General features: G+C 34.7%; 1 long non-coding RNA gene across 1 annotated transcript in view; it reads left to right on the plus strand.

Annotated features, from left to right (window-relative positions):
- LOC138702731 (uncharacterized) overlaps nt 1-27272 on the plus strand; it is a 702815-nt gene that overhangs the window by 82141 nt on the left and 593402 nt on the right. Inside the window, exon 2 of the long non-coding RNA XR_011332887.1 lies at nt 4321-4366. This is a non-coding gene — a long non-coding RNA (uncharacterized lncRNA). The remainder of the gene's footprint in view (nt 1-4320; nt 4367-27272) is intronic.

The following is a 27272-nucleotide window of genomic DNA, read 5'->3' on the forward strand; positions in this document are numbered from 1 at the left end:
CTGATATCATTTCTGTACTAGTTATGACGTCATCGGAAACATTTTTAAATGACACCCGGTATTTGTATACCATCTGAAATATTTTATTATTCTCCATGTTTACACAAGCTATCAGTTGTTTTATACAACAAAGGTCACTGTGGTAACAAAATAAATATAAAACAAGTGTGTTACAGAAGCAAATGTTCAATTAATGAAATGTTCAAAATATTGCCCATTTACGATCTGGCAATGTGTAAGACGCAGAACAAATTTCTGTTCAACATTTTAAATAATTGCTGGTGGTATTTCTGTACACTCTACTCGTATTCTTCCTTTCAACTCATCAATATTAGCAGGCTTCTTAGCAAATACCTTACATTTAAAATAACCTTATAGAAAGTAAACAAGAGGGGAAAAATCCGGCGATCTTGCAGGCCATTCTACGAATCCTCTTCTTCCGACCTATCCATTAGGAAACACTTCATTCAGATACTGCTGTACGGAAGCAGCATAATGAGCAGCAGACCCATCTTGCTGATACCTGGTGGAACATTTGTTGTATAAAACAAATGATAGATTATGCAACCATGGATAATAATAAAATCATTGAGATGGTATACAGAAAAATACAGCATGTCATTTAAAACTGTTTCCGATGACGCCACAACTCTCACAACAATGGTCTCAAGAATGGTTTGTTTTTGTGAAAAAGTATCTTTTATAATACACTGTTTGACGTGTCCGAGGGTTTTTCGAAAAACATTTCCATTTAGGTATAGCAGAAAATATGCGTGACTTTTAAAATGTACTCTATAAAAGTTTATCAATATATAGACTAAAGAGAGAGTGTGTGTGTGTTTGAATGAGGTAACTTCATTTATTTCTAAAACTTGACAGTGTCCGACAATCCCTCACTTGCTATTGTAGACAGCTCCAGAGATGGACGGTGAAAAATGAAAAGTAGAAATATGTTCTGTGTTTAAGAATGGAAAGTTAGAGATATTGATGTGAACGAGTATCTGTGTTCTGTAGAATGATTTGAGAACAAGTATTGAAATCGAGGTTATAAATAGTTAGGATTAGATTTGTGGAGAATATTAAAGAACAATGTGAGAGAATGAATAGTTCTTCGTTCTTTGAGACGTACCCAGGACAGCATATTAGGTGAAGTTGGGATACAATCTATTAAATAGCAGTTTTAATGTACTTTTGAATGTCTCAATGATGGTCATAATACAGACAATAATAAGAAAGGGATAAGTCAAGGATTCATTTTTTAAAGTACAATGACGACGACGGTAATGACGAACTTCTTCTTCTGCTTCTTTTCTTCTTCTTCTTCTTCTTCTTCTTCTTCTTCTTCTTCTTCTTCTTCTTCTTCTTCACAGTTTGGGGTTGAGTCAGTTCCGGTTCCCAACTCCTGAGATTTTCTCTTCCTCGATATGCACCTGTAAATGCGATTATTTATTTCATATATTATTTTTCTTTTTACAGAAACACTCATATTAAATTCTTTCGCCACTGTATTCAAAATTTGTAGCATTTACAAAGATTACCTTCAGTTCTAGCAATTGGAATCTGCACATTTGCAAATGCTATGGTTTTAAAAGGACTATATATATGTCCCAATTTAACTAATTTATTATTATTATTATCATCATTATCATTATCATTATCATCATCATCATCATCATCATCATCGTCATCATCATCAGTGAATGATGACAGACATTATTCAGAGACGAACTAATCAGGGATGGCATTTTGTTTCAACAGACACATTGACTTATCAAAGATTTATTGTTAAAGCCGTCAAACTTATCAAATTACTAGGGACTGGATGTAATTACATATTATATTCCTTTCAACCTAACCGTATATAAAAAACAAATATTTGCGAATCTTATAATTACCATTAATATATTTAAATTTGATACTACATATTTTTACATATTTACCCCACATTACATAGTATGGTTTGGTGTTACATAAATCTACATATTTAGGTGTTTTATTCACTTTTACTTCCTTAAAAGGAAAAAAGAAAACTTCTGCTGGGGAAGTTTACAATTTGAAATAAGCCTTTTTACCTACTCGAGAAAGGATATATTTCGGGACGGAAATAACATCTAAGTTCCAGGAAGTAAAAGAGGCACTCACCCCTTACCGCCCACTGTAAATATGAGTGAACAAAACGCAACCTTTCTCATACAACTACTTTGTATTGTAAAACTCCAGAAGAGAATAATCTGATACTCATAAGTGGGCGACATAGTAGTAGGGTCTAAAGACCTTACAAAGTTAGAAGAAACAATAAACGTCATGGTAAAATGGTGCAATAAAACAAATTTGATATAAATATGAACAAGACAGAAATGATTATACTCAAAAGCGGCGGAAGAGCACCAGAAACAGTAGAAATCATCATGAAGAACAGAAAATTAAAAATTGTACCAGGCTACAAATATCTAGGCTTAACAATACAAACCAGCGCAGATATGGATATTAAATATTTACCTGATTTTGCATAATTCGGTACATATTCGGCTTATTTTTCTTGCATAAATATGTACATATTTCACACCTTGATATTACATAAAAATCCGGTCCCTACAAATTACATAGTGATAAACACAAATATACAATTATTTACATGTTGGATGAACGTTTTCTGTTCAAAGAACCATAATCAGATCTCTCTTAGACACTACAAACAATTTATGTTATAACAAACAGTAAATAATTGTAAAGTAAAATTGAACAATTTGATCGATTGTAACGATGCATTTGGAGACGTAAGAAATAGTAATAAAATCTATATATACAGAAATAAAATTGTTAAAATATTATTAATCGATCAAACATGTAAAACTATATAAGAGATGGCGATAAAACCAAATTCATGTCGTTAAAATATGTAAAACAGAAGCAATATGAAGACTGCATTTACAGGATGTCAAGTCGATGTGCTGTACAAATGAACGAAAGTAGATATATATATATATATATATATATATATATATATATATATTGCTTCACATGTAGATAAAGAGGACGTAACGTTCGAAACATGTGAGGTCTTGTATTCTGAAAAATACCTATAAATTATTTTTGCTGTATTAGGAAGATTAATTAATAAATTTTGAAAATCAAGTAATGTAAGAAATTGCAAAACGGAAATATTGGAGAAAATATACATCCGATGTTGTGGAAATACGAGCGACAAATGTTGGCGAACGTTACGTTTACAGGATGACTAAGTAACATCAAATTGAAAGATAGAGGGGGAAGAAAGCGCATTGGTATGCCGGGGGTCACGTGTGTGAGGAGAATTTAAATTATAAAGTGGACTATGTGCATTTGGGATTTGCTCATTTAAGAGAGATAAACCATTATTTAATGCCTGAGAAATATAAAATTCAAGGGATATGTATACGTGGATTGTCATTCATAAGGTAAACGACCTGTAATGTATAATTTATGGTGGTCAATTCGTGGCCGTGTTCTATCAAATGTGTGGCAAATTGTTTACTTTCGTCTATTATATTTGAAGTCGGCGAGTGTTCATTAAACCGGGTTCTGTAGTTCCTGCGAGTTTGACCAATTGAGGACACATTGAGACTGCTGAAAAATCTTTTCCTGGACGCTTAATGTCTCGGTTTGGCGATATCAACTGGCCATCTAGATCCCCAGGTCCTCATAGCTGCTGAGATTTTTTTCTGTGGGAATACCTAAAATATATATAGTGTTTAAAACCTACACTGCATACAGGTTCTGAAGAACAGGATCCATGCAGAAGTCCAACGAAACCCGTGAAACTTGATATAGATAATTTCCTGGTAAGATTGCAACAAACCTTAAAGCATCGATAAATAAGTCATTTTAAAAAAATAATGGCATGCTAATAAATTTTAATTGTTCAAGCTATATCTTAGATCATATATATATATATATATATATATATATATATATATATATATTGCTCGGCCTTATAGACTTTCACGGTAACAACGTTTTTCAGGTTTACTATGCTGCCATCTAGTTGTTACATAAGAAGTCACGTCATAACTCCCATTTGAATTACATTAGCGACTGTACTGCCATCTCGTGTTCGTTTACGGCGGACGGGTGGCGATCCTGGCGGTTGTTCTCTTCAAAGTGCTACCGATTTTAACATAGGGATGAACAATCTGTTATAGGCTATATGTGATCTGGGGTTATATTGATGGTGCTAAAACTTAGTCACTTTATAACAGTATACTGAAATTCGTCAGAATAAACTGCAGCAGTTTGTATTTCGTTTCATATGTTTATAACTAATTTACTTTTTTGTTGCAGATCCTGAATTCGCACAAGCCCTTCAATATAACCTGAGAGATTTGCTGTAAGTACTAGCTCCTTTTGAGTGAATTGTATGTTATATGATCATTGAAGTTTGGTTTCTGGATATCTCTACTGTTGTGTAAGAGAAATGTCTTTATCGGAAATCTTTATTGTGTCGTTACAGAAATATACGAGTAACTGAAGTATGTTCATGAAATTATTGCGTTTTCTTAGTCGCGTAAGAAGGTAGCTTATTCGATGCAGCCCATAATGGGTAATACATACCTCTCGAGTTGTCAACGATTGTGGTATCCTTGTTAGTTTTCGTTATTAAAATATGTAGTATAAAGCAGTGGCGGTTATTCAAGTGAAGTACATGAAGGCCACCTTCACCCCTTTTTTCGTGCTTTAATAAAATATATTTTATCAAGAAATTAAAATAAAATGAATTCTTCACTAAACCATATTTTGCTCTATTTTTTAATATCTTGTTCGGCGTAATCCCCTCAGTTAACGTTCACTGCAGCACTTCACACGAACCCCTCACCAGTCAGGCCACGTGGCTAGCAGACCAGCTGAAGGTCCGAATGAGGCTTTCCTTTTCGCCTTCAGTAAACACACCCGGTTGCCATGACAACGAGTTGCTTACTATGAATTACTGGTCCCTTTTGCGAGGCTATTATGAGGGTCTGTGGACCAGGCATTCATCTCCTTTCTCTATTCTTGAAAGACAGAATCTCTCTCTCTCGTCCAAACATTGGATCAGGGTGGCAAACTGTAATATTTTGCAACTAAATAAGAAAACATAAAATATTCTGTAAAGAAGTTAAATATTGTTTAAATTTAGTATATAAGGTATATATTTTGGTATTTTTTAACGTTAGCACCTCTTGAATATTATGTTTTTTATGGATTTTGAAATAATTTGAGTACCCTGTAATAAAGAAAGTTGGCATAACATTTGAAACTACGTTCTACATTTGACCCGCGCTGACCAATGATTTCGCTTTACGTATTCTTTGTTGTGACAAGTGCAGCGAAGTGTGAAGGTGATACTACGTGTATTAATGCGATGAAAACATGAATCCGTTAAACGATATAGTGTGTAATCTTTTGGAGACACCGTTCTCTCGTTGGTGTGCAGAAGATAAGCAAGATATTTTAAAATACTGCAGAACAACAAGTCACATTAATATAACTATGAAAAAAGTGAAAAGTGGTGGTCGGTCATACAATATTCAGTTTCAAGATTCGTGATATGCCGATTGCAACTGGTTATGTGGGAGTCACTATAACGAGAAGTTATATTGTTGGCCTTGTCTTCTTCTGGGGAACAAGAAACCCGCTTGGAATTCAACTGGATTTTGCGATTTCAGAAATGTCAATCGCGGTCTTCACAGCCATACAGATTCAGCTGAACACATTAAATGTATTTTGCAATTAAAGGCACTGCAGAAGAACATGAACACCATTGCGGATGCACTAAAGGAAAGTTATAGGTTATACGTAAGTCAATTTAATGAAAACGTACGTTTAAATAGACTGGTAATGCACACCGCAATCGATACGGTATTGTTTCTAAGCAAGCAGGAGTTGGCTTTTCGCTGTCATGATGAGAGTATTTCGTCACAGAACAGGGGGAATTTCAAAGAATTATTGGCTCTCATTTCATTGGCCCTATGAAAATTAGAAATCACTATGAAAAAATTAGGCCTGTTCTTTCTGGGAAATCTAAAACGATTCAAAATGAAATAATTGATTGTATTTCTGAATGCATCAATGAACTTGTAAGAGATGAAATTACTAATGCCCCTTTCTTTTCCGTTCAAGTGTAAGTTTTCTGTTCAACAGAATACTGTTTTGATTTAATCGTAGCTGCTTGATTTTACTGGAGAGGTATGCTTATATTGGAAGTTGCATGTTCCGAAGTTGATTTAAAATATGAATACAGTTTACGGTTATGATTGTGATTTTGCATTTTGTTATGGGTCCTATTTCTTGTGTACTCTTTTAATTTGATGTGTTGTATAAAATGTGTTAAATTTTGTCTTTTTTATGTCATGTGGACTTGTGGTTGTTTTATTATGTTGTGGTATGTATTGTGTGGAAGTTTTGTTGGGACAGTGAATTCTTCGGGATTAAGGGGACGTAGCTTCCGAAAATGTTGAAAATTTGTTTATTTTATATGCTGTGCTTTTCATAAAACTTAAGAAAATGGTGAATATATTACATTAATTCAATATGCCCATCGTATAGGTTACAAAAGCATTCGCGACGTCACGGGTATATAACGATTCCAGGAAATTACCTAGAATTCTATTGACCTTCACCTAATTTATCCGGCACGAGCCGCCACTGGTATAAAGGACAGGAACAGAATATTTTTTGTTATTTCAAATGGAGTTCTTACTGAAGCATCGTAATAGAGAATGCTTTAATAACGGACTAAAATAAAGTGTCACGGATTAATCATAATGCCAGCCTAGAGAGACAGAATTGTCTGGCCTGTGACTGACTGCTCAGTCTTTATTAAGTTGCATTACGTGAGTATTTATGTAAAGTGGCCAGAGTAGGTTGGTGTTGTGAGTACATGTTAACTAACTTCAGCCTGAGGCACTTCATGGTATTTCTTGCTCTCTTATAAAGAGGTGACTTAATTTCTTGAAATAGAATATTCTTAAAACTTCACAATTTCGTCTGACAAAGTTTTCCATTTGAAACATAATTTTTAGGTAACATTTTTTTGTCATATAGAAATATTTTTATTTATTTATGTATTTATTTTGCTAATAATAGTGACATAAAATATAATATAAACATATACAACTTTACGTAAAGATTAATTTTTTGCTCCTACAGAATACGTCTGTTACAGTAACAATTAATACTAGAAGAGAAAAATTTTCTCCGGCTCCGGGGATCGAACCTGTACATATTACTGTGGAATCCCGGCCACCATGTCACTCAACTGAGTGCGCTCTTTGTATAATGGCAGTTGAGTTAATATAAAAATTTCAACATACATGTCGAACTTGGAGTCAGGCCACAAAGGGAAAAACACTAGAGGAGAGGGATTCAACCCGGTTATGCGGATTGAACTTCGGCGTAGCTCAATGGTTAGAGCGCATGGTACGTACAACTAAGGCCCGGGTTCGACCACCAGCGCCGGAGAGAATTTTTCTCCTGAAATATTAAATATAAAAATTTAGCTCACCCCTGAAAGAGTAGAACTCGTGCTCAGGGGCGAATTCCTGAATTTAATTTAAGAAGTATATAATACAATAATATCTTATGTCTACTACAAAATAAGAATATATAAATTTAAATTTTTCAATTTTTCATTATTCATGAAATCCATACATAACTTTTTAAATTTAATATAGAACTATTAGAATTGACAAGATGAGGATATTTAAATATAAATTTGTTATATACACTTGGGCCTAAATTACTGCTGTGATTAAATACTCTGTAGCAGTGTTTTATTTTGGTTCAAACAATCGAAAAGAATTTTTATCTTTTGTTTCATAACTATGAGAATAAAATTCAAAATTGTTTTGATTTTTATGTATGAATTTTATTAATACAATATAATAAATTTGTCTGATTTTAAGAACATTAAAGTCTATAAACAATTTTTGAGATGGAAAATCAATGGGTTTATGAAGACATGTTTTTAATTATTTTCTTCCGTAATAAATAAAGTGGATTAAAATTGGTTTTAAATAAGCTATCCCATCTTATAATTACATACATAATTACCGATTGAAATAAAGTTAAGTACCAGTATATTGTGCGTAATAAACGTATTGACAAGTAATCCCTCAATAAAACAAAATAATATATTATTTTACGTAATTTATTACAAATGTAATTAATGTGTTGGGTCCATTTTAAACTATTGTAGAAAATCTGAACCAAGCATTTTCGTAGGCATGAGGGTGTGCGATGTTCGGTTTGAGTCATTTCTTATGCAAAACTCACGAGGCATTAAGATATACCAAGTGGTGAAATTGCAGACAGTCTGGTTAGGCATGGTACTACTCGTAGTTCAGCTCTGTATGGCCAGACTTTTAGTATCCCGTTTTCTATTGAGAATACAAAAAAATTATCAGAAAATACTTTAGATGAAACACCTGTAGCCTGTTCCATGAAACATTACCACTGTAGGCCCAGTAAATTCTACTCTGCCTATTTCATAAATCTATCGTGGTATTCAAAGATCTACTCCGGTAAACCGATTTTTTCTGCATTAATTTACAGTGGTAAACTGATTGTTGTTTCTTAATAATACTGTGCTCAGATTTACCGCGGTAATTAAACAGATTTTTCTAGTGTCGTGCATTTCAGGCTCTATGTTCGGTTCAAGTTTGTCGAGCGTGACAAGAACCGAAATCTCCTTTGAAGAAGGGGATCTGTCTCGCTCGCTCGGTCTTGCCCCTTGCATGATCTGTGCCCTTTAAATTTGCTGGCCTCTCCTACACTCTCCTCCCAATCCTTCTTGCTTTTTAGCTGAGTAAGGATTTTAGAGCAAATCTTTCGAAGTTTTATTTAGATGTAAGGATAGGTAATTTTTATTACAAAAACATGATTAAACTTCGACAGAAATATATGTACATGTAGGTGCATCACATTATGTTTTTAAAATACATGACAATTGTTACTGTACCAATTACCGAAAGAAAACCGTTATAATTACATTCTTCACATAATATTCAAATAGATCACAGTTGCTAGGTAACAATATTTGTGTGACTATACGGATGATGGAAGTATTACAGGCACTATGTTCGATTCAAGTTAGTCTAGTATGACGAAGTTAGACATTCGTCCATGTACGTTCTATAGAAGAAGGCCTGTCGTGTTTGTTTCATTTTGTTACAAAAATATACGCTGTCCCTCACTCCCACATCTTCATGTTTTAGTATAGACCTTGCGATTAGTTTTTTTCATATGTAATAAGACGAAGTTTGTAATGTCTTGGTTGCCTCTCTCATGTTCGAACATTGCAGGACATTTATGATTTGCATAATACACGTCACTGTTCGTTAACAGAAAACCACAGTTTAAGTCACACGGAGTTAGTGTGCACTCGAAGTTGGTTGCTTGACGGTTGTCAACCCACTTTGAGGTCTGAGGATATAGAGGGAAAATTTGGATCGGTGTCGGGTAGAGTTCCCGGGTAGCTCAGTTGGTAGAGCTTTGGTACGTTAAACCGAAGGTCCCGGGTTCGATGCCCGGCCCCGAAATATTTTTCCCTCGAAATTATTCATTGCAGGACATTATTTGAAACCGCTTAAGGATTTGAACACATATCTTGCGATTAGTTTTTTTTTTCATATGTAATAAGACGAAGTTTGTAATGTCTTGGTTGCCTCTCTCATGTTCGAACATTGCAGGACATTATTTTAAACCGCTTAAGGATCTGAACACATATCTTGCGATTAGTTTTTTTCTTATGGAATAAGACGGAGTTTGCAATGTTTTGATTTCCTCTCTCATATTTGAACTTTGCACATACCTACTAGTAGATACTTTGAACATATGCGTTTTCTAAATAGCCATATTTTGTTTGATTCATTTATATGTTGAATGTTTAGTCATAACAAGAAAAAAACCTATACTTACTATGCGTAACTTCGCAAGATATGTGCCTGATATTCTTATGCAGCTAAAGCGTAAAGGCGCAGGGAGAGGAGGAACTAAGGAGAAAGGCACCGAACATATGTAAGGAAGGGGAAAGATAGAACAAACGCAAAGAGAGCTTTTATTTTTGCAATGCAAATTGCCACGCAGTGTTATGCCAGAGTTATTATAAATAGCAGTTTATATGCTAGAATAAAACAAGGATGAACGCCAAATTTTTTTCGAATTATGTTACATTTTCTCAAGTTCTTTGCGCAGAAATGAGATTTGTTCCACGGTTTTTGTGCTTATACTGCGAGCAGTTTTTCTTATTGATATAGAAAAAATTAAACAAAACAAAATGATATCGACACTGATCCCAAATGTTACAAAATAGCTATTCTACACTCTCTCAGGTAGTTAAAACGTAACTATAATGGTTTACCGCGGTAGATATTTTACTGCAGTGAGAAAGGCTTTATCAAACAAGATATTTTACCTCGGTAGAGATTCAATATTTACCGGCGTAATCTACCTTGGTAATTACTGGCCTTTTATAAAACAGGTTACTGGTCAGGTGAGAAGCCTACAAATAGCCTACTGCCTTCGGATGACTGTCGTAATGATATTCCTTGGTTGTCAGGATAATAAGTAACAATAAAAGACTAGGATTTGGAGTGATTTTAAGGTTCACAAAGGAGAGACAGTATCGATGCAGAGGAGAATGGTGTACAAGAATGTACGTATGCCTTGCTCGTCCTCAGTTATTTGTATAAAAACTGTCAGTGAAGCCTTTGTTCCAAAGACTTTCACGTAAATACGTCTTATATTTGGCGGCCGAATAGGTCTGTTGGTAGAGCAACTAACTACGGACTAGAAGGTCCGGGGTTCGATCTCGAATGGTGACGGGATTTTCTCGCTGCCAAACTTCCAGCCTCCTATCAAATTGAGTACCGGGTCTTTCCCGGAGGGAAAAGATGATCGGAATGGGGTGCCCACCTCACCACCTCATTCTAGTGTCGAGAAAGCATGGGGCTCTACCTCTATGCTTCCCAAGTGTCTTCATTGCATGTGAAGGGACTAACTTCACCTTGAGCATAACGTATTCCATTAGAATTACTTTGTAGGCAATAACTTGTATAGCGTTTATTAATTAACATTTTATTCCCCAAAATTATTTTCAATTATAAGCTATCGTCAACTGGGGTAACATTGGCCCAATTTTTTTACCATTCTAAAAGTAAAATTTTGTAATCGATGTGTTTATTAATTTGTTTTAATAACAAATTTCAGAAGGAGTTCTGTATGAAGTAATAAAGGCTCCTAAAGCATTGCAAATATGTTGCTTTATGTTCATCTGCGTTCATAATTTTTTGTAACATTAGGCCAATGTTACTCTCCAATTTTTATATTTCCATTTGGTAGAATATTCTGGTCACGAGACATAATCATATACTTCGTCTTTTCGGGGTTTACTTCCAAACCTATCGCTTTATTTTTTTTTTTATTTTAAATCCACCACCAACAGAAGCAGGCTTCCAATTACAGGTGGCTTACACAGATACATACACAAAATACATAATAAGAGAGAAAAAAACAACAAAACAAACAACACAAACAAAACAAAGAAAATACATAATGGTAATAGATGCTAGAATATAATATTACAGTTAATATAGTGCCAAATGTCAATATAATAATGCAAAATTATTTTAAAACTTGAGAAAAACATTATAATACACTTCTTCATAAATAATTTAAATATCTAAGGAAATACAATGCTTTTTAATATTGTATGAAATTTTTCAATTGTTAAACTGAAATCCAATTGAGAATCACAGTTTAAAGACAGAGAGTTGTAAGTATTACACATAACAAACAATAGAGAGTTCTTGAAGAAAACAGTTCTAGGAATAGGAAAAATAAAAGTTTGCCTATGACGTTATTCTGTTCTTTTTACATTGAACTGAAGGAATTTAAGAAAATCACAGTTATTCAATATACCATTAACAGTCTTATAGAGTAAAATTTGGCTATTTATTAATCGTCGAGATTTTAAAGTTTTATAATTAAATTCAAAAAGTAACTGATTATATGAAATTTGCTTCTCATAAGACGATACGTGATGTTGTTTAAAATATAAATAACGTAAAAATCTTTTCTGTATCCTTTCTATTTGCATCTGATGGGGCTGGAACTGAGGTGACCATATTACAGACGCATACTCTAGCTTACTTCTAACCATAGTTTTATAGAGAGTATCAATAGTATTTATATTTTTTAATTCTTTTGTATATCTGATTATAAATCCTAATTTTCTATATGCATCAATTACCACGTGATTTAAGTGCATTTTAAAACATAAGTTGTGTGTAAAATAAATACCCATATCCTTAAATGATTCTACTCTAGGTAACTTCACACCATTAATTTCATACGAATTTTGAGGAACTGTCTTATTTTTAGAATATGTCATAAAGCAACATTTATTAAGATTTAACAGAAGAAAATTATCGATACTCCATCTATATAGTCTGTCCAAATCATGCTGTAGATCAAAAACGTCTTGTTGTTTGTCAATGACTTTATACAATTTAACATCATCAGCATATAGTAAACATTTAGTGTGCAAAATCTGTTGAGGTAAGTCATTGATATAAAGTAAAAAGAACAAGGGACCAAGATTAGATCCTTGGGGTACACCTGAAGTTACTGTGAATGGTTTTGATTTTACTTGATTGAATTAAACATACTGCTGCCTGTTTGTAAGATATGACGTTATTAACTGTAAATATGAATAAGATAATCCAAAACTTGAAAGTTTATTAATTAAAATTTTATGGTCAATTTTATCAAACGCTTTGGAAAAATCAAGGTATATCACGTCTAAATTTCTGCGATTATGTAATGTATTAAATGCCTTTTGTGTAAAATTAATTAGATTTGTTGTGGCAGACCTATGGGTGTAAAATCCATGCTGATTTATATCAATTGCACTGTAAACATGTTGAAAAATTCGGGTATATAGAATCTGCTCAAATACCTTGGACGGGGCACAAACTATTGCAATGGGTCTATAATTTTCAATTTTACTATTATCACCAGATTTAAACATAGGGCAAACCTTTGTTAATTTCCACATTTTCGGAAAAGTTTTTGTTTTTAAAATTAAATTATACAACAAACAAAAAGGATACATAAGTACTTCGAAACAAGCTTTCAATACATAAGGAGGTAAATCATCTGGGCCACAAGATTTTTTAGGCTTTAATTTTTTTATAGCAGTCAAATATTCTTGTCTAGTTATAGGCTCAGTTGTTAATGGATAATTAATATAATCCGGTATTACCGTATTTTCTTTTTGAAGGTTGTGTGATATATTTACAGAGTAAACCGAACTAAAGTAATCAGCAAACGCTTCCGAAATAGAATCATTACTATCAAAAATGTGATCTTGCCTAGTCATTAACTTTGCTTCAAGTAAAATTTCCTTGTTTTCCCAAATCGTATGTGGATTTTCTCCTAACATATTCACGGCATCCGCATAGACAAGAAGCTGATCTAGCCCGTTCAATTCCAAAACCTCTCTGTTATCCTGAACTTCAAAGAGGTGGAAAAATTCAAATATCATGGAGCAACATTAACAAATATAAATGACACCCGGGAGGAAATTAAACGCAGAATAAATATGGGAAATGCCTGTTATTATTCGGTTGAGAAGCTTTTGTCATCTAGTCTGCTGTCAAAAAATCTAAAAGTTAGAATTTATAAAAAAAAGTTATATTACCGGTTGTTGTGTATGGTTGTGAAACTTGGACTCTGACTTTGAAAGAGGAACAGGGATTAAGGGTGTCTGAGAATAAGATTTTTAGGAAAATATTTGGGGCTAAAAGGGATGAATTTCTAGGAGAATGGAGAAAGTTACATAACGCAGAACTGTATGCATTGTATTCTTCATCTGACATAATTAGAAACATTAAATTCAGACGTTTGAGATGGGCAGGGCATGTAGCACGTATGGACGAAACCAGAAATACATATAGAGTGTTAGTTGGGAGGCCGGAGGGAAAAAGACCTTTGGGGAGGCCGAGACGTAGATGGGAGGATAATGTTAAAATGGATTTGAGGGAGGTGGGATATGATGATAGAGACTGGATTAATCTTGTACAGGATAGGGACCGATGGCGGGCTTATGTGAGGGAGGCAATGAACCTCCGGGTTCCTGAAAGCCATTTGTAAGTAAGTAAGGCCAATGTTACTTTGACATGGGATAACTTTGCCCCAACGTTCCAACTTGTTTAGAGTACTGTGTTTAGGATCACCTTGGGCCACTGTAACCCCAAAATGAGTGCTAGTTTATCCAACTGATATGATTAATTGCACTGAAATGATACATGACAATTTCATTAAGAACAGTGCATATTTTATTAGGAAGACACGCAAATTGAAAGTCATATTGCAAATTATGTATTTTATATTATATTATTATATTGATTGATAATTTCTTCATCAATGGTTTTACGATCCTTTTTAAAGTTGCTGCATGATCTGACTGTCCAGTTGGGATGACGTTTTAGAAAAAGTTTTGCCCACTCATAATCAGGCGTATTGTTTCTGAAATTAGTCACTTCGCGTTCTGTTTTGTCAAGATAGCTCTTTATTTTAAGTCGTAGATCTTCTTCGCCCATTACAATTCCAAATTCTGCCCTCTTATCGAGATGTTTTAAAAATACATACTCTTTTTCATTAGTGAGTATCGTTGACCGTCCTGGTTTTGCATTAAGGTTGCCTTTGATATTATTTTTTATGGTGCTATGTGGAATACTACAATATGCAGCTGCTGGCGTCTGTGTTTTCACATCATTCCTGATGTCATCTAAGCATTGGCTTAGTTTTTCCTCTGAATAATTTAAATATGGCCTAGTTCTAGCATCAGTATATTTTCAGTCTTTTATATATTTTTTTTATTTAAATAATACGCCAAATAATGTGTTACATTTTGAATTTAAATTACTTTGCCAATCATATTTATCAACTTTCTTGGTACATGCCAAATTTTTACTGCTGAAAATACAATTACATCATCATATACAAGTTTCCAGAATATGTTTCACCCTACCAAACAGCTGCCATTCACACAGTACTGTTGAAACTACTTAGATATACCACATTTTGTGGGAGATATTTATAAAAAAAAATATATTTGGGTCTGTTCTCTAATGGGCCAAAGTTACTCTTGAAGGGTTAGGTACAGCTTACAGTAGTACAATTTTGGAAATATTCAACATTTTTTTCCTCCGTTACTATATCTTGTACAATAATGAAAATTAGTAATTGTAAAATATTGTCCTTCTGCTATATGAAAAAATATTTTTACGATTTAAAAAAATTATTTACATTTTTTTTTTCAAAATTCCGTTCACTGTGCAGTGATGAAGCGTTTCCCACACAACACAAAAACCATCCAACAATCTGTGATGCAATTTTTTGTGTGTATTTATGAATGTCATATCTACAATATGATGCAAGATCACTTCTCTACCTTTGATAGATTGTCTGATAAAAAATAAATTCATTTTAAAAATGGTCAAATATGAGTATTTTCTTCTAACACAAAATAAAAAAAAATATTATTTATTAAGGAATGTATATGAAAGAGCATGTTATTGTAAACATGAGTTTTAGCAATGAAATAAAACAGAGAGAATATGAAAAAGTTAACAAGTTTATGAGTTACGAGGGAAAAGCTTCAGCACTGCACAGTAAACTGCCACGATTTTGAATTTGAAAGGAAAAAGTATAAATAATTTTTTTATCTTAAAACTATTTTTTTCATATAGCAGAAGGACAACGTTTTACACACACAACAATTTTCATTATTGTTCAAGTTACAGTAATGGAGAAAAAAAAAAGTTGATATTTCCGAAAATTTTACTGCTGTGAGTTGTATCTAACTCCTTAATGATTTAATATTATCTGCGTTGACGATACCTTCGAAAATTGAAAATGTCACTTTGGTATGCATCGTGATGGTTAAGGGAATCCGAACCATGAAAAATAGTGAACATTTTCATTTTTGCATTTTTTAGTGCATTATGTTCTCTGAAGTGTTAATTTTGTTTGTAACAATCCTCCATATGGAACTGAGATATACTAAAAGTTTTATAGCCTACCATTGGATTGCTGGTCTCAGGCACAGATGCCTCAACAGAGGTGAATGGTAACGTGTGGTTAGCATGTTGATTCCATCCTCAGCTGTTATAGCTGGGTCGCGAAACCGAATTTCGCTACCGCAATAGCTCCCGAAATTCATCACAGTACTAAGTGGGCACCGCTGTCATGCAATAATAATAAATAATAATACAGTAATAATAATATTATTATTACTATTATTATTATTATTTTATAATCCATGGCGCTAAAGCCTTATAAAAGCCCAGACCGACCAACTGGCAGGAGCAGAAGTGGGACGATCATCCAACCAAATGGCGGTATCGTGTTAGTACCATGATCCCCCCAGCATTTATAGTTGGCTTTCGTAACCGAATTTCGCTACCTATCGGAGCTTCCAAAGTGGATCACGATGCTGGATGGGCGTCGGTCCCATACACTGACCAAAATTTCATGAGAAATTTTCTTTCCCCACGAAGAATCGAACCAGAGCTCATTCCGTAAGTCTGCTAAAAAGCGTGTCGCCTTATACCACTCTAGATCATATATGTAACAGATGTGTCGGGCTTATAGGCTTTGAGGTTAACAACTTTTGTCGGGTTTACTACGCTGCCATCTAGTTGTCACATAAGGAGTCACGTCATAATTCCCATTTGAATTGCATTAGCGACTGTGCTGCCATCTCGTGTTCGTTTACGGCAGACGGGTGGCGATCCTGGCGGTTGTTCCCTTCAAAGTGCTGCCGATTTGAACGTAGCGAAGAGTTATCTGTTACATATATGATCTAGGATACCACGCAGATACGGCGCAGATAATTGTAATTATTTTAATTCTGCTTCCTATGGTTATAATAATGCGCTCCTCGTTCCATTCTGAACAGATATTGTAGGTATAATCACTAAGTGGGCAAAACGGGTGCCTAACAAATCGCTTCACTTACTACTGCACATTACATTACATTACATTACTGAAGTGTTGGCACCACTGTCGCAAAGCTGCATGCAGGAGCACAGACCGTGATTCCGGTGAAATAAAAATAAAGAGGATGTCAGAACACAAGCTAAATTCATGTTTTTATGTAGTAATTCTTTTATTAGTAAAAAGAAGTTTATTTAGGGCGGGTGCCGCCTCTGAAATGAAGGAAGGTATGCTGCTTGCACACCTGAGTTAGTATTATGAGTTTTCAATAAATTGCTGCACAAGGCTATTAAATTTTTTTACACGGTTTTATACCTGTTAATTAGTCCAAAGAACTTCGTTGCCTTCGAAGTAATTACGCATTACGGCACTGGTTCTAGTGGTGAGTGGTTAACCTCAAGAGACCTGGGTTCGATTCCTGTCTTTAACATTACATAAATGTAGCCTATGTGTAGGTAGAACTAATATACTGATTACAACTAATTGTAAGGTTTTCAGTCTATATCTCCCGTTTATGGTAATGGGTGTATGTCTCTTTTCATGTGCTGAGCTATGTTCTCTCAGTGCTGATCCTGTGTCGTGGTAACCACACAAAAAGGGAGTCACGCAATGTGGCCCATCAAAATTCGAAGCCCGCGAAAGAAGAATTCCCAGACAAATCTTCCACCTGCACAGACGCACCAGAAACAACATAGTTTACACTTCGACAAAAACGAAGCCACTCTTCACACACCTAAACAACATAAACAGAAAATAACACATTAAATCGCGTGTATACACAACACATCTTCGCAAATTCACTGAACACAAACAACAGAACAACACTGGAGAAACCCCTCTACAATTACCACCAGCCCCAACCACCAAACTAAAACATAAACAAAACCGCAAACACGTGTTGGAAATTTGAATACTGTCTGAGAGGACACACAACAGCAACAGAGAGGCAGATCAATAAAATAACACTACACCATGAAAGTCTCCATAACCATTCAGACGCTTCTGCCAGCGGAAAGGGGAACTTAAAAATATAAACAAAAAATATGTATGTACGTACGTAACGTAGGCCTATGTATGCATGTATGTATGTATGTATGTATGTATGTATGTATGTATGTATGTATGTATGTATGTATGTATGCACAGTGTTCTGCCCAAGAGCAGGTCTTTAACTGCAAACCCAGCATTTTCCATTCTTTCCAATTTCTTGCTTTCCTCTTAATCTCCCATACGATACATATATCTTAACGTTGTCTATCTCCCGTTCACCACTCCTTATATGTACCCTGTGTATATTATATTCCTACTAAATAGTCCCTCACAAATATCGCAAATTAACAAATTAGGCCTACACCGAAATAAAAGGAATCAATCACTGCACTCACACACCTACTGGAACTTATGCCAGAAATAGTCTCATATGTGTATGTATAGACATATATATTTTTTTTATTGTTATTTATGTAAAATGGCTGGAGAGGGCGTCTTGCGCGTATAAGATCCTAAAACGGGCTCTTCTAGCTTAAAGCCAGAAATGTCAATAAACTACTACTATCTAGTGTTAATCAAAATGCGATACCCTTGACTATAACGTATTGATTTATAAAAGTGGTATATCTGACAAAGAAAGAAAGCAAGAAAGAAAGAAAGTTCAATGTACAGTATATTCTCTAAGACTCCATTCGACTTTTAAATATAGTAGGCTTATAGTTTTGTGTTTAAATGTTATGGACTACGAGTAAAAGTGATCCCTTTAGGGGACATTGAAGGTACATACCATCCTTCCATTACTTGGCGTTAGAATGAGGTGGTATGGTTGGCAACACATTCTATCCGCCCTTTTCACTTACAGAAAGACCCGGTACCCAATTTGATAGGGGTTGTTTGGCAACGGAAAAAATCCCACTACAAATCGGCATTGAGCAATGGATCTTTCAGTCCACAGTCAATTACTCTAAGAAATAGTCCATCCGGAGGCCCAAATGTTACACATTATTATTATTATTATTATCATTATTATATTATTATTATTATTATTATTATTATTCACTCTACAAAATTTAGGTAAAACCCTACTACAAACCTGAGTGTGTTAGGGTTATTCCTGAAAATAGTAATAACTGCTTTCAGTATTGTAAATGTGTTTTTAGATTAATGTTATTAGTATGTAGTGGACACTATGACACTCGGGAAGAAATTAAACATACAATAATTATGGGGAATGCCTGTTATTATTCGGTTGAGAAGCTTTTGTCATCTAGTCTACTCTCAAAACAGCTGAAAATTAAAATTTATAAAACTGTTATATTACCGGTTGTTCTACGTATATGGTTGTGAAACTTGGACTCTCCCTTTGAGAGAGGAACAGATTTTAAGGGTGATTGAGAATAAGGTTCTTAGGAAAATATTTGGGGCTAAGAGGGATGAAGTTACAGGAGAATGGAGAAAGTTACACAACGCAGAACTGCACGCATTGTATTCTTCACCTGACAACCGACAATATTGCAGGAATAGATGGTTCTGATTCGTTCAAATTCAAATTCTACGGATTCTTACACACCATTCGTGAATTGTTACATAAGCGAAATAATCGCAGTCAGTTTTCTTACTTTTCCCTTAGCGTTATTTCACTCTTGCACAAAGCACTTGAGTTTATTGAATAAAGTATAGCCCATACAGTTATGAGTTACGACTCGTGAAGAGGTTAGGGATTTTTCAAATTGGCCCTCCTGCAAGAGATTGTCGGTTACCGTCATAAAACATTTCTGAAACACTCGAAACCTGCAGCAGAAGAGGGTAGAGGCGATTACAGCTAATTGTCTGCAACAAGTGTCGCTGCATGTAAACACATAAAGCTCAGCCTTGAGAATGATGGCGGGTTATAAACACATTTGCTATTTCAAATAGCCAATATTGCAATAAATTAGATATCCTGCTTATCGTGACTAGCTTATATTGTTATTAAAAATGCCGCGTCTGTTCGTGTTAACATATTACGACAGCTTTCTACATCGTGTGTTCCACTCAGTAGTTGTGAGAGATCCGGATACCCTCTGCATCATATGAGGACGAAAAATATAATTTAATCTATCGATAGTGAAACAATTGTGTAATTATTATAATTGTCGATTTAATCGATTAGTAGAACCGATTAACCGATCAGTTTTAAAATTCGATGAACAGATCAAATGTGTTTTAATCGATTAATCGAACAGATGAAAAATTATCGTATGGTGAAGGAAACATAACTGTCATGTGAAGTGTCTGTAGCACAAAATCTGTATATCATTTGGTGTGGTATATTCTTCAGCTATGTTTCACTGGTCATTTGTGTAAACCAGCCATAGGCATAAGAGGGATAGTGAAAGGGACGTAGAAACATCCGCCCATGTCCTTTTCGCTTACACCACCTTATAAACAAACGCAGAGTAAGGCTCTATGCATCAGTGGTGGAATTTAAGCGACCAGCGGGAGCCGAAAGTTCGTAAAAGCTATGATGCCCACTGATACAATCCGTTACTGATCTGCACCGAAAACTCAAACATCTCCATTTGGACAACGTGGCTAACGAGAAAGACAGTCTTCGGCACGAATATGAGTCACGTGGTTGTCATGGTCTAGTCATGGCCATCTTGACAATCGCCCAATATAAATACTTGTTCAAAGTTCTAAAAAAACAAAGGAATTGCTATATTAAACTCATGTTAAACGTGCATTTATATGGAAACTTGTTCAGTGTTGGCCATGTTATGACTAAGAATGTGACGTCGGAGCGCGTTTCCCTTTTTGCAGGAGAGCTGGTAGAGTACGTGAAGGAGGGTAATGTTGTGTCTCAGTTATTTAAACATCTCCATTCCTTCCATTGGCACTCCTACTTTGCTCTTTTGCCTATGCTTCCTCTCACAAGGAAATCGAGAGCAGAGACGTGTGACGTCACAGAGCTATGAGTTGGAAATCCCTGGCCTACATGATCTCTTTACCTTTCCGCGTAGCCCTCAACGCGGTCCCTCAACCCCGTCCCACGAGTTGCCATGATCCCACGGTGCATAGCGCTACCATCAACAAGGAATGTCCACGTATCCACGGCCGATTCTACATCGGAGCAAGCCCGAAACCAAGGAAAGAAACGAAGATATTGATGAAACAGGGGAAATTTTATTACGATGGCGAACTAAATCCGACATACGACATAATGAAAGTAATGACAGCGATGAGTGTAGAAATGAAATATGTAAAATTAGTGATGATCTTCGGCTTTCTGGGCAATAAACCGAGCAACTAGAGACTATTTGACTAATGATGTGGAGAAACAAAATTTAGAAAATTTAAGACCCAGCAAAAAGTAGGACGGTGATGGCTGGAGGTAGTGTACTACGAGGGTCATTTCTTAAATGATGCACAGGTTGGCAGAACTGTTAAGTGAATGACGCAACACCAATGAAAATTACATCAGTTGCAGTTTAACGACTGAGGAAGAAGCACGTGTGTTCGTTTCTTTCATAGCATATTCTGTGTATAGATAACGAGAGCTAGAAATGGAGCCTACACGTGTCTCGGTACTGTGACGATTGAAGACCAAAGATCGAATCTTTACGTGGCAAAAGCACCTTATAGAAATCCACATTTCCACAGTGCTTTGAGTGCATTATTTATAAAATGACCCTCGTACATTATTTTCATTTAAAGTTACATTTAATTTTATTTGCTGCGCATCATTTCCTAGTTTTTACAACTTTCATTCGAATATTGATTATTTAATTCTATCTTCGTTTTGATTACATTTTCATAGATCGGTGTTTATGTTGTGGGAGCAGCATTTAGTTTAATGACCCGGGATGGCAAAAATGTTAAATAGAGCCCTAGATACCAACCAAATATTATATAATCTATTATGTAACTTGCGCTTATTTTTTAAATTTTGGTTATTGTGCCTTCACCTTGGGTCATTTGCTGATCTTAAAAGCAAATATTTTGATGAATTTGTTAAAATTCATATACATATTCATAGCTTATGTTCAGCTTTAAAAAAACAGAAGCAATAAAATAACTGGAATAGTAAATCGGTTACCTATTTCATACTTAATTTTATTTGACAGTGCCTTCACCTTGGTGGTTACAACTATGAGTTGCTATGAGTCGCGTTTCGAATCTCGACTCGTGCAGAACGAATTACCTTATGTCTTTGGTTCGAGTTCCGATGACTGTGCGAGGCAGCGCTACCCACGAACAACTAAGAGTCTGTGCTTCGTGCATTGGTGCATAACGATAGCCTATCCACCCCTTACGTGTTCTAGAAAATAACGTTCACTTCTCAACTTTTCCCTTTAAGCTCCTCCAACAAGATTCCATAGTCTGGAGTGAGACGAATGGCCAAATAGCTGGGAACTTACATTGCTATTAGATCGATGTCGAAACGACTTGCAATTGCGCGTAACATCTATATTCGAATTATACTAATAGAAAACAAAGAATTTTTGGACCGGATATTACACTGACATCATTCAACTTCAATTACCATAAAAATTCTTACCTTACATCCGATAAACTCAACAATGTGAACGAGTCCATTTATTACACAAAGGAGTCCAAAAATACAGGATGATTCAAAAAGTGAGATCAACCGGTAAGGAGACGATTCAGGGCGACATTCGGAGCAGGAAAGTATTTTGTCAATTTTATTTGCAACCGTTTAGAATTACAAGTCAAACATTTAGTCACAACTAAGGTGACTTACTTACAGTAATTACTAATTTACAGTACTTTATTCCAGTAGCTGCTCAAAATGTACTCCATTTGCACGCGAACATGCCTGGGTACGTTCTTTTACTGCACTGTGCACAAGAACTAACAGCCCGTTTCGTAGTCTGATGTCTGTTGCAGCTGCACTAATGCGCTGGAGTAGATGATCTCTGTCTGTAATCTCCGTAGCGTACACCTTTTCTTTCATAAAATCCCATACAAAGAAGACCAAAGGCGTTAAGTCAGGGGACCGTGCAGGCCAATCACAACATTTCACCGCGTATGTTCCATTGTCACTTTGGAAATCATTCTTTGTAAACAAACCTAGATCAAAAACAACTGGCGGTAAATTAGTATTTATTGTTAGTGTCATGAGATGTGAATTAACTTTGTTACCTCTTGTAGCTCTGAAACGTTTGCAAATAAAACTGAAAAGGACTTTCCTGCTCTAAATGTCGCCCTGAATCATCTTCTCATCGGTTTACTTTATCTTTTGAATCTGTATGCATAACCTACTTGGAAGAGTCTATTATAATCCACGGGGGAGCTGCAATATATTTGAATGGCATTACTTCCATACAGGTGGATAATTAACAATATTTACGGGATACTGCCATTTGCTTATACAGAGTGGAAATGATACAACTTTGCAGTTTGAAGCGGGCAATAGTATGCAATTTAAAAAAATGGAAAGCCTATTATGCGTGATGTAAAATTAGAAAATTAGACGGAAAGTGTGCGTGGTTTAGCAACAGTGCATCGCCGGCTCTCGTACGAAAGCGCACATACACTCTGTCTGAACAGCAAGAGTTCCGTTCCTTAGTCACACCAATAGGGTAGTCAGACTTCCTAATGCCAGGAAATAACGATTAGCTAGAAAACCGTCGATTTTATTGAAAACCTGCAAAGGGACAAATAATTCCTTCTCATTTTTTTTCTCGCATCATTAAAGAAACTGATAAGTGTGAGAATAGATTTATAGATTAAAACAGTTGAAGAGTTCGCGGGAAAAACGATAAATGTCACAGTTTTCTAAAGGTTGATGTCATTATCTAATTCAATGGATCACTGCGAAATTTAATGTTGTTTTTATGAAAAATAGTAAAAAGGAGAATTATCACCAAGAATACAGTACTCCTTTTCTTTATTTTCTATAGAAACAGCACTACATCTTGCAGTTATATACTCAATTATTATCTATCATTATCTAATCCTTAACAGAAATGTGACATTCATCATTTTTCCCGCGAACTCTTCAGTTTTAAGGGGGCTTATACAGTAAGAATCATGAAAAAATTTGAATTTTTTTTTATTGTCTCAATCGATAGAGTATACTTTTCTGTATATATTTCCAAATTTTAAAATATATATTGACAGGAAGGGTATAACATATGCAACAGGTGCTTTTTAGTGCAAGATGTAGGTACAAGGATGTTCCAGCTTTAGACTAATTTTCCCAATAATTACATTTTTCGGTACAAAAAACCTGTTATGTCAAGAACCGTTTGTCTGATTTCATTCAAATTTTGTACGCTTGTCCTTTGTAATAATCTCTAGAGGTTGAACCACAATGATCAAATTTTAATGAGAAATAAGCAATTTTCTAGTAAAAATACTTTGAAAAAGAAACACAATTTTTTAAACGTAAATTTAAAAATCTATAAATTTAGTATGAAGTCAGCTGTGATGCTCATTGAGGACCAGTCTTTAGATTACGATCTCAGATTTAAGGAAAAAATAGTAAATGGCTATTATTTTCTCAGTTTGGGTTGAATAATGTTTTTTGTAAGATACAATTACTTTTTCCATGAACAATTCTGACTTTCAAACATATTAATGGTTACTAGATGTCTTACACATAAAATTGAAGCAAAATCTTGTAGAATAAGTGTGCAAAATTTGAAGAAAATACATGAATTGGTAGTTAGGTTATTTAATATTTTGTAAGAAGTGCAACCGTTACTGTATGAAACCTCTTAAAATTTAGGGTAAAATATTTTTTGAGAAAGGTATTAATTTATGACTAATATAGTATTAGACATTTTTGTTGCATTCTATGCAAGGAACAAACTGCTAAGTTCATCAGAGTTATACAGTATTACCTCTATTCGGTATACAAAACTTGGAGGAGTTGCAATATATTTTAAAAGTAATGTTATTCAGTTGTGCATTGAAATGTACGCGAAACAGATGCGTGCATAATACATGCGCAATTATATAAAGTTAACACAAGCTTGATATTACTTACGCATTGATAAGTAACAATAACAACAATATATATGAAAATTTTCATGTGTCTACGTCCAGTATTTCAATTATTGTTAATTGTCTGTGGCTTGAAAACAGTCACTTACCCTTCTGCAACGACACTTTGGAGATCGCCTAATTTCTCGTGGAACTCCATACCCGTACTCTTCCTGCTCCCGGGATGTTGAGAGAATGAGCATTCAAGACAGATGACTCACCTACAAATATTCCTGAATTACGCGTGAAGATAACGTCATTTTTTGTGTCCTTACAACAATCTTTGTTTATCAACATGTTCAATGATCTTAAAAACGTTATGAACAATGTGTGGCACGTGATGGTACACATTTTGAACACATACTGTACCAACACAATTAAATAACATTTCAGTGTCGTTTGTTTCGCCGCCTAGGCCCTATTGTATAATAATTAACTTATATTATTATCAAGCTTAGGATCCGGGACAACTTAAGAATGAAGTGAAGTTACAGTGCAACGGAGTATAGATGGAGTGAGGTGGTGCACTGAGTTTTGTTTACCTGTGCGTTAGTGTACAATCCGGTTTGTGATCATAGGTACAGTATTCTTTCGTCTCTCCCTTCGAAACAAACTCAGGCCCATAGTGGACAGTTTTTTCGAACTAGTTGCAAGTATGTACGTGGTTGTTCATTGTAACGCTAATGCCTTCGACGTCGCCGAGGGACATTAAAACTTGTGAGGTATGTATCCTACTTCATTTTCCACCGTCACTGGATTGTACTATTAACAGTAGAATATAACGAAGTACATTCACGTCGTTGTTTATATTCACAGTATGTCTGTCTACTATAGGCCTGCAGAACTTGTTAAGTAGGGGAAATATGACGTCAACCTCACTCCACTTCTATTGGGGAGGATCGACTTCCGCGTAGAGTTATTTACATTCTCTGGCCGATCAGTGGCGGCATGTAATTTTCAAAAAGGATTGTAATAAATTCATTGTTTTTATAATGCGTTATCTCGTTTCAAGGTTTACAATTATGCTAGATTTCCTGTCGGTAGTTTCTTTGAAATTTCTTTGCACCTGACCTCTTTTAGATTTTCGAAAACTTTTCTCCTACGGAAACATAAATTTATAACATTTAAGTAATGAACCTTGAAAGTCACTATTAATTTCAATTCATAATGAACACAACGAGTGACGTCCATAATTTTACAATATATAAATAAATAATCAGTATACAGTTCGTAATAAAGAACTTACCCGAAAGTTTGTTACATTCCATAATTTTTAATATGGACTTTGTTGAAATGTGGTTTAATATTGAAATTATGAGTAGAAAGGGCCACAGTAAACAAGCAATTATTTCGTCTTCAACAACAAAATAATCGTATTCCCATTTCCTTTGGAAGTAGTATTCCTTCACGGGTTAAGCTTTTGCCATGTTCCAGTTCTCTTTAAACTGCAGTACGCATATAATTTGTTTGTTTGTTTATTTACTTATTTTCTTATTTACTTACTTATTTAGGCCTTCTTATTTACTTACTTAATTACTTATTTATTTATTTATTTATTTATTTATTTATTTATTTATTTATTTATTTATTTATTTATTTATTTATTTATTTATTTATTTACTTATTTACTTTATACTTATTTTCTTACTTTTCATTCATTCATTCATTCATTCATTCATTCATTCATTCATTCATTCATTTATTTGGCTGGAGTGCATTACAGTGTTGAATGACAGTATTGTCATCCGGTCATATAGCTATCACTCACTTATCAACATACAATTTATTTATCGTCATATTATTAGTAAAACGAGTTAAGATCAGTATTACAAGTTTTGTAAAAGCAGGAATTAAAACTTTATTAATGCATGAAAAATCATAATAAATTCTTCAAATAAAGTAATTGGTGTGTAGCCTGCATGCACATTTCAGACTTATTTCATTTTAGTAGAATACAGAGAACGGAAAGACAACTGTACACATACATTTTAAAATTTATTTTACATGTCTTTTAATTTATTTATTTCCCTCATTCATTTTTCTCTTACTTTCTAAAGGTATGGTCGTACGGATTTTATTATCTGTTCATTTGTAATTCTTGATAGCGTACTGTATACCTGCCGCCGCGAGATGCAGCCGAGCGTAACTAAAACGTCATGACCGCACTGGTAGAAAAGCTGGGTGGGGTAAGAAAGGGGAGGTAAGCAGTCGCTCTGAGGAGCTACAGTTCTGCAGGTCTGATCTACTATGTTCAAAGAACTCTACAGTCA

This window comes from Periplaneta americana, chromosome 7 (genome assembly GCF_040183065.1).
Source record: "Periplaneta americana isolate PAMFEO1 chromosome 7, P.americana_PAMFEO1_priV1, whole genome shotgun sequence".
NCBI classification, from domain to species: domain Eukaryota; kingdom Metazoa; phylum Arthropoda; class Insecta; order Blattodea; family Blattidae; genus Periplaneta; species Periplaneta americana.